Here is a 9260-nt window from a genome sequence, read left to right as displayed (position 1 = left end):
GTGGGACCTCAAGCAAATGGAGGCTTGAGGACCGAAGAGTACGCACTGGAGAGTATGGTTTCAGTAGACTACTTAGGTAAGAAGGGGCAAGGTCGTGCAAGGATTTAAACACCAACACAAGCAATTTGTACTGTATTCGATACTTCACTGGAAGCCAATGAAGACGACTTAGGACTGTAGTAATATGCTCCCAAGATCTTGTATGGGTCAGCACCCTAGCAGCAGAGTTCTGGACATACTGCAACCTACTCAAAGCTCGAGCAGGGAGGCCACACAACAGAGCATTGCAGTAGTCGAGTCTGGAAGTGACAAATGCATGGACAATGGTCTCGGCAGCAGTGAGAGAGAGAAAAGGGCGAATCCTAGAGATATTTTTAAGATGGTAAAAGGCTGTCCTACATGTGTTGTTAATATGTGAGTCAAACGATAATGTAGAATCAAACATTACTCCAAGATTTCTCACTAGTGTTGAAGTAGAGACAACAAAACCAGGGATACAAACAGTAGTGTCACTAAGCCTCCTGACTGTTGCAGGAGAAGCAATTATGATGGCTTCAGATTTTTTATTATTTAAGCTCAGGAAGTTCTCGATCATCCAAGCCCTCACATCAGTTAAGCATTCCAGCAAGGCACTAGGTGGCAAGCTGTGGGAAGGTTTTGTACAAATGTATATCTGGACATCATCAGCAAAACAGTGAAACTGCAGCCCATGATGTCTAATGATGTCACCAAGAGGAAGGATGTACAAAATAAAAAGCAGGGGCCCAAGAACAGAGCCCTGGGGGACACCATGTGACAAGGAGCATGTGTCAGATCGAAAACTTCCCATTGAAACAAACTGCTGCCTACCAGAAAGATACGATTTAAACCAGGCTAATGCAGTACCAGTTACGCCAACCATGTTTTTGAGCCGAGTTAGTAAAAGGCTATGACACACTGTATCAAAGGCTGCAGTAAGGTCCAACAGGACAAGAAGATTCAGCAGTCCTTGGTCAGCTGACATCAGCAAGTCATTGACAACCCTAACAAGAGCAGTTTCAGTGCTGTGGTTCCTCCTAAAACCTGATTGGAAGACCTCAAACAGATCACATGATTGAATATGTTCTGTTAACTGAGCAGCTACTGTTCGCTCCAACAGTTTAGCAAGGAAAGGGAGATTAGAGATGGGCCTATAATTTGCGAGGTTCTCAGGATCTAAGCCAGGCTTCTTGAGAACTGGAGTAATAGCTGCCAGTTTCAAAGAAGCTGGGACCATTCCTGAACTAAGTGAAGCATTGATAATTTTGGTAATGAGAGGACAGATAAATGAAGAACAGGCTTTCACCTGCTGTGTAGGAAAAGGGTCTAATTGACATGAAGTTGCCTTTGAGAAATTAATAATCTGTGAAACAAGCTGTTGGTTTACAGTATTGAAGGTGGAAAAATAGCTGCTGCTGAACTGAGGAGATAGTTGAGGAATGTTTAGCCTGGTTGCAGTGGGCTGGAACTGAGAGTAAATTGTAAGTATTTTATGATTGAAGAAGTCCATGAACCGAGAGCAGAGTTCAGCTGAAGGAACCATAGGGAAACTTTTCACAGGGCTCAATAGCTTATTAACAGTGGAAAAGAGAGCTCTAGGGTTACTGTGGGCACCAAGAATAACATCAGAATAATAGAGTGTTTTAGCTTCCTGTAGTTTTTCCTTATAAAACAAGACATGATCACTGTAAGCAAGGGCATGCACAGTCAGGCCAGTTCTGTTTGAGAGTCGTTCAAGCTGGCGACCAACAGCTTTCAGCTTGCGCAGCTCAGCAGTGTACCAGGGAGCAGGCTGAGAAAATGTAACCAAGCGTGTTCTTAGAGGTGCCAGGTGGTTTAAAATATGTGACAATGTTTCGTCATAGTGGGACACTAGCAAATCAGGATCTAAGCAATCAGGTACCGGGCTCTGACTGAGCATCTCCATAACAGCAGGAGGACTGATATTTTTGACACTCCGGAATGTAAACTGGCGTGATTGACGCTGCTCTCGCAGTTGACATGATAGTGGAAAGTCAAAGAACACAGCTTTATGGTCAGATACACACAGATCAATGCCTCTCACATTAAAAGGGGTTTTACCCAGAGAGCAAACAATGTCCAAGGTGTGGCCCTTGTTATGTGTAGGGAAATCAACGTGCTGAGAAATATCAAAGCTCTGTAAAACATTAAGAAATTCTTTAGCAAACAAACAGTTACTAGAATTGATGTGAATATTAAAGTCACCAAGCAGCAACAAATCAGAATAAACAGGAATAAGTGTGGAGATTAGCTCAGAAAACTCTGCCACAAAAACAGATGAGGTTTTTGGGGGGCGATAGATGAGCAGAACCAATACAGGTTTAACAGCAGAGACCAACAGCGCCAAACACTCAAACGATGTCATATTTGGGATTGAAACTGTTTTAACTTTGAGGCCAGGGCTGTACACCACTGCAAGTCCTCCTCCTCGTCCAGTTAAACGAGGTTTATCCACATATTGATAGTGTGGAGGCAGAGTCTGATTGAGCGCGAAATACTCGTTGGGCCGCTGCCAGGTTTCCGTGAGACAAAGCAGGTCAGTGTCATGTTCCTGGATAATATCTGCGACAAACGTTGCCTTATTATTTAAGGAACGAACATTAAACAGAGCACATTTCAGATTATGATCAGTGCTCGGAGCGTGTAGAGATGTTGTAGACACGTAACACAGGTTCCGGTTATTTGTGTGATCAGTTGAGCCTGCCGTCGCCTGGGAAGATTTACGGCGACACGATGACCACAGCGAGGGGATATTGTTGGGGTGCTGATAGTAGTTATAAGTCCGACCAAGACCCCGATGAGAATATTTAGGTCGTCGCAAAATACCAAGGTGACGATGGATCAGTAGAGGAGCAGGAGTTTTACACTGTGCATTTCGGAGCGTAAAAAGTTCACCAAAAGAGTACCTTATTCTCCTTGTCGTCATGATGAGGCCACAATGGAAGTTGCAGCCGTAACAGCCCAGTAGAAGCCAGAGAAGTAATCCCGAAAAAATCCACATAGCACGGGCGACACAGGTGCTCTCGCGGCAGATGTTAAGCACAGACACAGACGCTAAACTCTAAGAGGGCTCAGAGCCACAAGGAGAAATCCAAGGCTCATATTACAATAAATCCAGTACAAAGTTTGATACAGTGTGTTGGGTTCCACAGCACTTTTGCACACAGCGGGCAGAAAAACCGAATACAACTTTAAAGCTATTACAAACTTTGTCACCGGGGGAGAAGCGGCAGCCAAACGCGCCAGCGTATCTCTCGCAACCCGGAAGTCAAAACACAGCACTCAACCACCATGAAAATTAGTAAATTATATGAAAATTAGTAAATTACCTGGTCCAGCTCCACTGTGTTTGAGACTCTAGCTCTTTCTTGAGTTACTGAACCTCGACACGGCCACAGACGACGTCATCGTTCGCGCTGACAAACCAACTCTTGTTTGGTTTCAAGTTTAGTTCACGAACTGGAACCGTTCAGGTTCCTCGTTGGTGGAGGAGCGCTGTCAGTGGTGGCTCCTGCCATGTCTCTCAGGGGGAGTAATGGTTATGAGGACAGCTAAGGCGATACAGCCAAAATTTATATCACTGTGTACAGTAATCCCTCGCTACTTCGCAGTTCATCTTTCGTGGATTCGCTACTTCGTGGGTTTTTTCAAGGGGCTTATGGCCACTATATCGAGGGAAAATCCAGGAAAACCGTGAAAGATGAATAGCCAAAATATTTCATTAAATCCATTAAAATTTCATAAAATTCTTCTATATTTTTTGCTATTATTTGCCCGTTGTCAGTGCTAAATGTGTGAGTGCACAAATCTGTATGATTTCGTTTTCAAATCCTTTTCCTCTTCTCTTTAGTTCATTTATTATTCTATATGTTATTAATTTGAATAATGTAGTAGACCCTGTGTATCCTCTTGGTAGCAGACGACATGCATTATACTGCACAGTAACTTCTTGCTGACAGTGTTGTAAGATGACCTGTGATTGGTGCAATTGGAGAGACGACGAATGTGATTGGTGCATAGATTAATGCTTTCATCTGGCCCTTTTTGTCTCTCTATTGTTCACGTCCACATCCGAGTGAAATTTACTGACGCTGAATCACAGCTTAGGAATGACTCTATTAAAGAAACTGGTGGGACATCACATGTAGTTCCAGCTGAAAAACATTATAGAACGACTGTTTAATGCAAAGGGTGGGTTGTTAACAGTAACAGGGAGGGGTTTAAAAATCCAAATACTCGTTAAATACATTAAAAAAATATATTTCCTCTACTTCGCGGAAATTCGTTGTTCGCGGGTGGGTCTTGGAACACATCCCCCACGAAAAACGAGGGATCACTGTATTTTTTTTTTTATTTCAGTCGATACGATAATAACAATAATCCCGATAACGATATAAACAACGTAAAAGCCTCCGAAAAACTGTTAAGAACAAACAAGAAAAGTGACATCATCAAACATACATTTACATTTACATTTATGCATTTGGCAGACGCTTTTATCCAAAGTGACTTACAAAAGAGGAGCTAACATTCGAACTACAGCACGATTTATACAAAACACCTTACATTAAGTGCAATATTCCAGGAAGTAATAAGTGCATTAAAGAAGGACATTCAGTGCAAGAGATACTCTCGGAAGAGCTGGGTTTTCAATGATTTCTTGAATGCGGAGAGGGTTCCTGTTGCTCTGATGGTGCTTGGAAGCTCGTTCCACCAGCGAGGTACCAGAGATGAGAATAGCCTCGACTGACCTGTACGGGGGGTTGGCCGTGTTAGTTGGCGCTCCTTTGAGGAACGGAGAGGGCGGGCGCTAACGTATGGTTTTAAGAGTCTATTGAGGAAGAATGGAGCAGAACCAGTGAATACTCTGAAGGCCATCATTAGTGATTTAAATCTGATGCGAGCATAAACCTCTTCGCTTTGTAAATATTCATAATTTTAAACTCAATTTAAAACTGAGTGCCGTGAGCTGACAGCAGTGCCCTGTAATGACCGTCAGTTGTAAATAATGTGTATTTAAATATTGAAAAATCATGTCATTGTTATTGAAACGTTTTATATTGCGATACCATACTGATATATAATTATTGTCCAGCCCTAATTCAGATACACACACAAAACTAAAAATGTACTTTCATCACAGATTATTTCATCATCGCAAAATTATATTTGCTGATGTTACCCTCTGCTCCAATTTTCGCTCAAAGCTTCTCCGTCCCTCTGCCTCTTTGTTGAGTTCTGTTTCTATGGTACTTTGGGCCAAACGGTCACTCCCTCGTAGTAGAGCGGGTCTCCTGAGCCTGCGAGGGTGGGTCTGTTGGACCGTGGTGAGAAGGAGTCTCCGTTAGACTCTGTCTGGACACAGCTGAGATCTGGAGGGTCATGCTTTGACTTTTTTTTTTTTTTTTTCGCTGTAGCTGCTGATGTGAAGGAGGGCGAATATGCGATGTGCTGAGCTCTGTTGCCATGGTGCTGTAGTTGAGCGTGTGATAAGGACTGTTGCTTCAAAACTGGTCTCCAATAATGTGCTCCTTTAGGGCATTTAGGCGTCCGGCGCACAGTAATTAACGCTTGAAATGATTAGTCTTGGTGCACGAGTGTAAACAAACGTGGACAGCAGTCAACAAGACGGAAATGGAGGTAATGCTTTACACACATGTAAACACACACATAATCTTGTATCTGTGAATTGTGGGGACATTACATAGACATATTAATTTTGTGAAGACATAGTTTTCCAGAAGTACTACTAACGAAACTCTATTTTAAACCCAACTCTAAACTTAATCCAATCTTTAAACATGTTTTCACCTTAAAATGGAATGATTTATAATGTGGGGTCCTCACAGGGTGAGTGTGTAAACAGGCTTTAGTCTCCACAGTGTGATACATTTCTGGCACAGACACACACACACACACACACACACACACACACACACACACAGTCCCTGCGAGGGTGTCAGACAGCACCCTTGTGTTTATCTCAGCACCTCGCTGCAGATGATGGTTCATATGTGAGCAGTAATTAAAGGCAGTGCCTCAGTAATTAAACACTGTGTGGGGGTTTAATCTCTGTGGTGATTAATGAGGATTCATCCCCCGCCGAATGAAGACGAGCTGGACAGAGCTGGGCTCAACAAAGCTCCGTGTCCCTGCAGAACAACAGCATTGTTTTAATAACACAGGGTTGATTTCTATTAAAGCAGCACTAGGTAAGATTTGGTATTTTTGCTACTGGTGTCTCCCCCTACAGCTGCAGAGTGTAATTCACTTACAGGTGTGAGTGTGTGAGTGACTGACTGAGTGTGTGAGTGACTGACTGAGTGTGTGAGTGACTGGGTGAGTGTGTGAGTGACTGGGTGAGTGTGTGAGTGACTGGGTGAGTGTGTGAGTGACTGGGTGAGTGTGTGAGTGACTGGCTGAGTGTGTGAGTGGCTGGCTGAGTGTGTGAGTGGCTGACTGAGTGTGTGAGTGACTGGTTGAGTGTGTGAGTGACTGACTGAGTGTGTGAGTGACTGGTTGAGTGTGTGAGTGACTGGCTGAGTGTGTGAGTGACTGGCTGAGTGTGTGAGTGACTGGGTGAGTGTGTGAATGAATGGCTGAGTGTGTGAGTGACTGACTGAGTGTGTGAGTGACTGACTGAGTATGTGAGTGACTGGCTGAGTGTGTGAGTGACTGGGTGAGTGTGTGAGTGACTGGGTTAGTGTGTGAATGAATGGGTGAGTGTGTGAATGAATGGCTGAGTGTGTGAGTGACTGACTGAGTGTGTGAGTGACTGGGTGAGTGTGTGAGTGACTGGTTGAGTGTGTGAGTGACTGACTGAGTGTGTGAGTGACTGACTGAGTGTGTGAGTGACTGGTTGAGTATGTGAGTGACTGGCTGAGTGTGTGAGTGACTGGGTGAGTGTGTGAGTGACTGGGTTAGTGTGTGAATGAATGGGTGAGTGTGTGAATGAATGGCTGAGTGTGTGAGTGACTGACTGAGTGTGTGAGTGACTGGGTGAGTGTGTGAGTGACTGGGTGAGTGTGTGAGTGAATGGCTGAGTGTGTGAGTGACTGGTTGAGTGTGTGAGTGACTGGGTGAGTGTTTGCAACTCCGTCTGGCTGAGTGTGTGAGTGACTGGGTGAGTGTGTGAGTGACTGGCGAAGTGTGTGAACATGTGCGTACGTTTGGGAATTTTCTGTAGTGAATTTAAATGATCACTGTCAGGGAACGAGGTAAACCTGAGACAGTCCACACTTCTCTATGAGATTAGACATGAAGAAAAATGTGGATCATCTCGGGTTCCCTTAGGACTGGGTTGGGGGCCACTTCTGTGGAGTATAAGTGAGCAGTGCTGGATTAGTGTGGGCTTGACCCAACCTCAAGAAACCCCTTCTCTCTCAGAAACACTCAGGACTCCTCCTTTCTTCCTTCTCCAGTCTCCGACACACGTCTGAATGAGACTTTATACTCTTCCTGACCACCTTCTGACCCCCTGGCGTACTATTGTCCATAAGTGGACTGATGTAGTCAGCCATTAAAGAGAGACTAACGTGCCATTACACGCGCCAGACCCCAGAATGACCTCCTTGTTTCTACATTTTCCATTCTCTGAAAGTACAGGAGCATCTTCTAGTTCTACACGTACAGACAGTAGTCCACCTGCTGCTCTTAAAAGATCGAAACCTCTTCTGAAATGAAGGATATTCATCAGAGGTTTGTTCCTTTTTTGCTGCAGCAACAGCCTCCTCAGGGAAAAGCTTTACACCAGATGATGGAAAATTGCTGTGAGGATCTGATGGATGAGCATGTGTCAAGTCTTTTGGTCGTAGTATATAATGCCAAAGGTCTGAATAAAGGACGGCCTGCGCCCTCTGCTGGTCAGAAGAGTAATTTCAGTAAAAGATGATGGTTTTTGTTGCTATGCGAAAGTCTTAGGCACGTAAGGTTATTATTATTATTATTAAAGATAATGAATCTGCTCAATAAACATGGCACTTGTGTAAAGTAGTATATCACATTTATTATTATGATATTAAATATTGTAATAAACACAAAAACATAAACACAGCGAAAGTAAAAGGATTGTTTTCCCCCTGAAAGCAGCAGATGTGTTGGGAGTGAGTGTGAAGAGCAGGAGTTTGTTTCCAGATGTTTTCCGTGATCGTGTGGATGTGTTAAATCAACATCGGTGTGTTACATCATTGTGTAATTAATGATGATAATCTCAGTTAGTCCTGGACAGCCACGGGGAGAGACTGGGAAAGGGTTAAAGCAACACATTCACACACACTCTCACACTCTGGAACAACGGCAGTGGGGTTTGTTTTTTATTTTTCTTCTTTTCTTCTTCCAGCTCCTACTACTCAGACACATACCTTTAAATCTTCTCCTGAAACCTTTGCACAGTTCTCTTTAGTGTGAAGTGTATATTGTGTCGTGGTTCCTGCTGATGTTTTAAAAGATCTCTGATTTCTTTTCTCTTTAATGTTTCTTTCTGCAGCCGCAGCTTGGATAGTTTTGAGTCGTGCTCAGGTAAAGAATCGTCATTGAGTGTGTAGTGAAGTTTATCCGACCTCTAGAACGTTCCATTCTTTCACCTCCAGTACCTCCATCATCCCTAGCGTTCCCATCGTCCGTCCTGTGACAGTGATGTGTAGAAAGGGGCAGAGAACCCTGTGCAGACACGTCACGTTGAAAATAACAGGGTTCCTTGCCTCTTTTAGCTGTAGTGCTCATCCTTACACGCTCATACATGTGTTGCATTTGTCTTCAGCGATCTGTCCCCCACTCCTGCAACATCAGTGAGTGCATTGGCATTGCAGCAGGGACTTCAGCGGCGTGAGATACGTCTGTGTGCCTTTAATAAGTTGGGAACAAATGTTTTAAAGGAGCAATCAGTTGTTGTGTCCTGTAGTGAAGCAGCTGTTATTAAATCATTTGGACGTCTGAAAGCTTCTGTATTAAACATGGCCACAGTTTATGGAACACAAGGCATTCCCCTCAGGGACTAACTCCTGGGATCCTTCCTGTCGTGTGACGTACTCAAAACTGTCAAAATAATAATAATAATGAGAAATAACGACTTTCTTAAACACAATTTAGTCTTTTTCGACTGATTGTTCCTTTAAGTTTTCTGGGTAAGACTCTCTACCACAGAGCTTCAGTGATTGGTTGGTTGAAGGCACAGAGTCTGATCTGATGATTGCCTGAAGTTCATTAATCATCTCTACCATCCT

The 9260-nt window shown here is 43.7% G+C and overlaps 1 protein-coding gene across 1 annotated transcript in view; it reads left to right on the top strand.

The window, feature by feature from the left end:
- ldlrap1b (low density lipoprotein receptor adaptor protein 1b) overlaps positions 1–9260 on the top strand; it is an 85632-nt gene that overhangs the window by 72725 nt on the left and 3647 nt on the right. The gene's annotated exons all lie outside the window — the stretch shown is intronic.

This window comes from Hoplias malabaricus, chromosome 8, assembly GCF_029633855.1.
Source record: "Hoplias malabaricus isolate fHopMal1 chromosome 8, fHopMal1.hap1, whole genome shotgun sequence".
NCBI lineage: Eukaryota > Metazoa > Chordata > Actinopteri > Characiformes > Erythrinidae > Hoplias > Hoplias malabaricus.
This window is presented reverse-complemented; position numbering and strand designations above follow the sequence as displayed.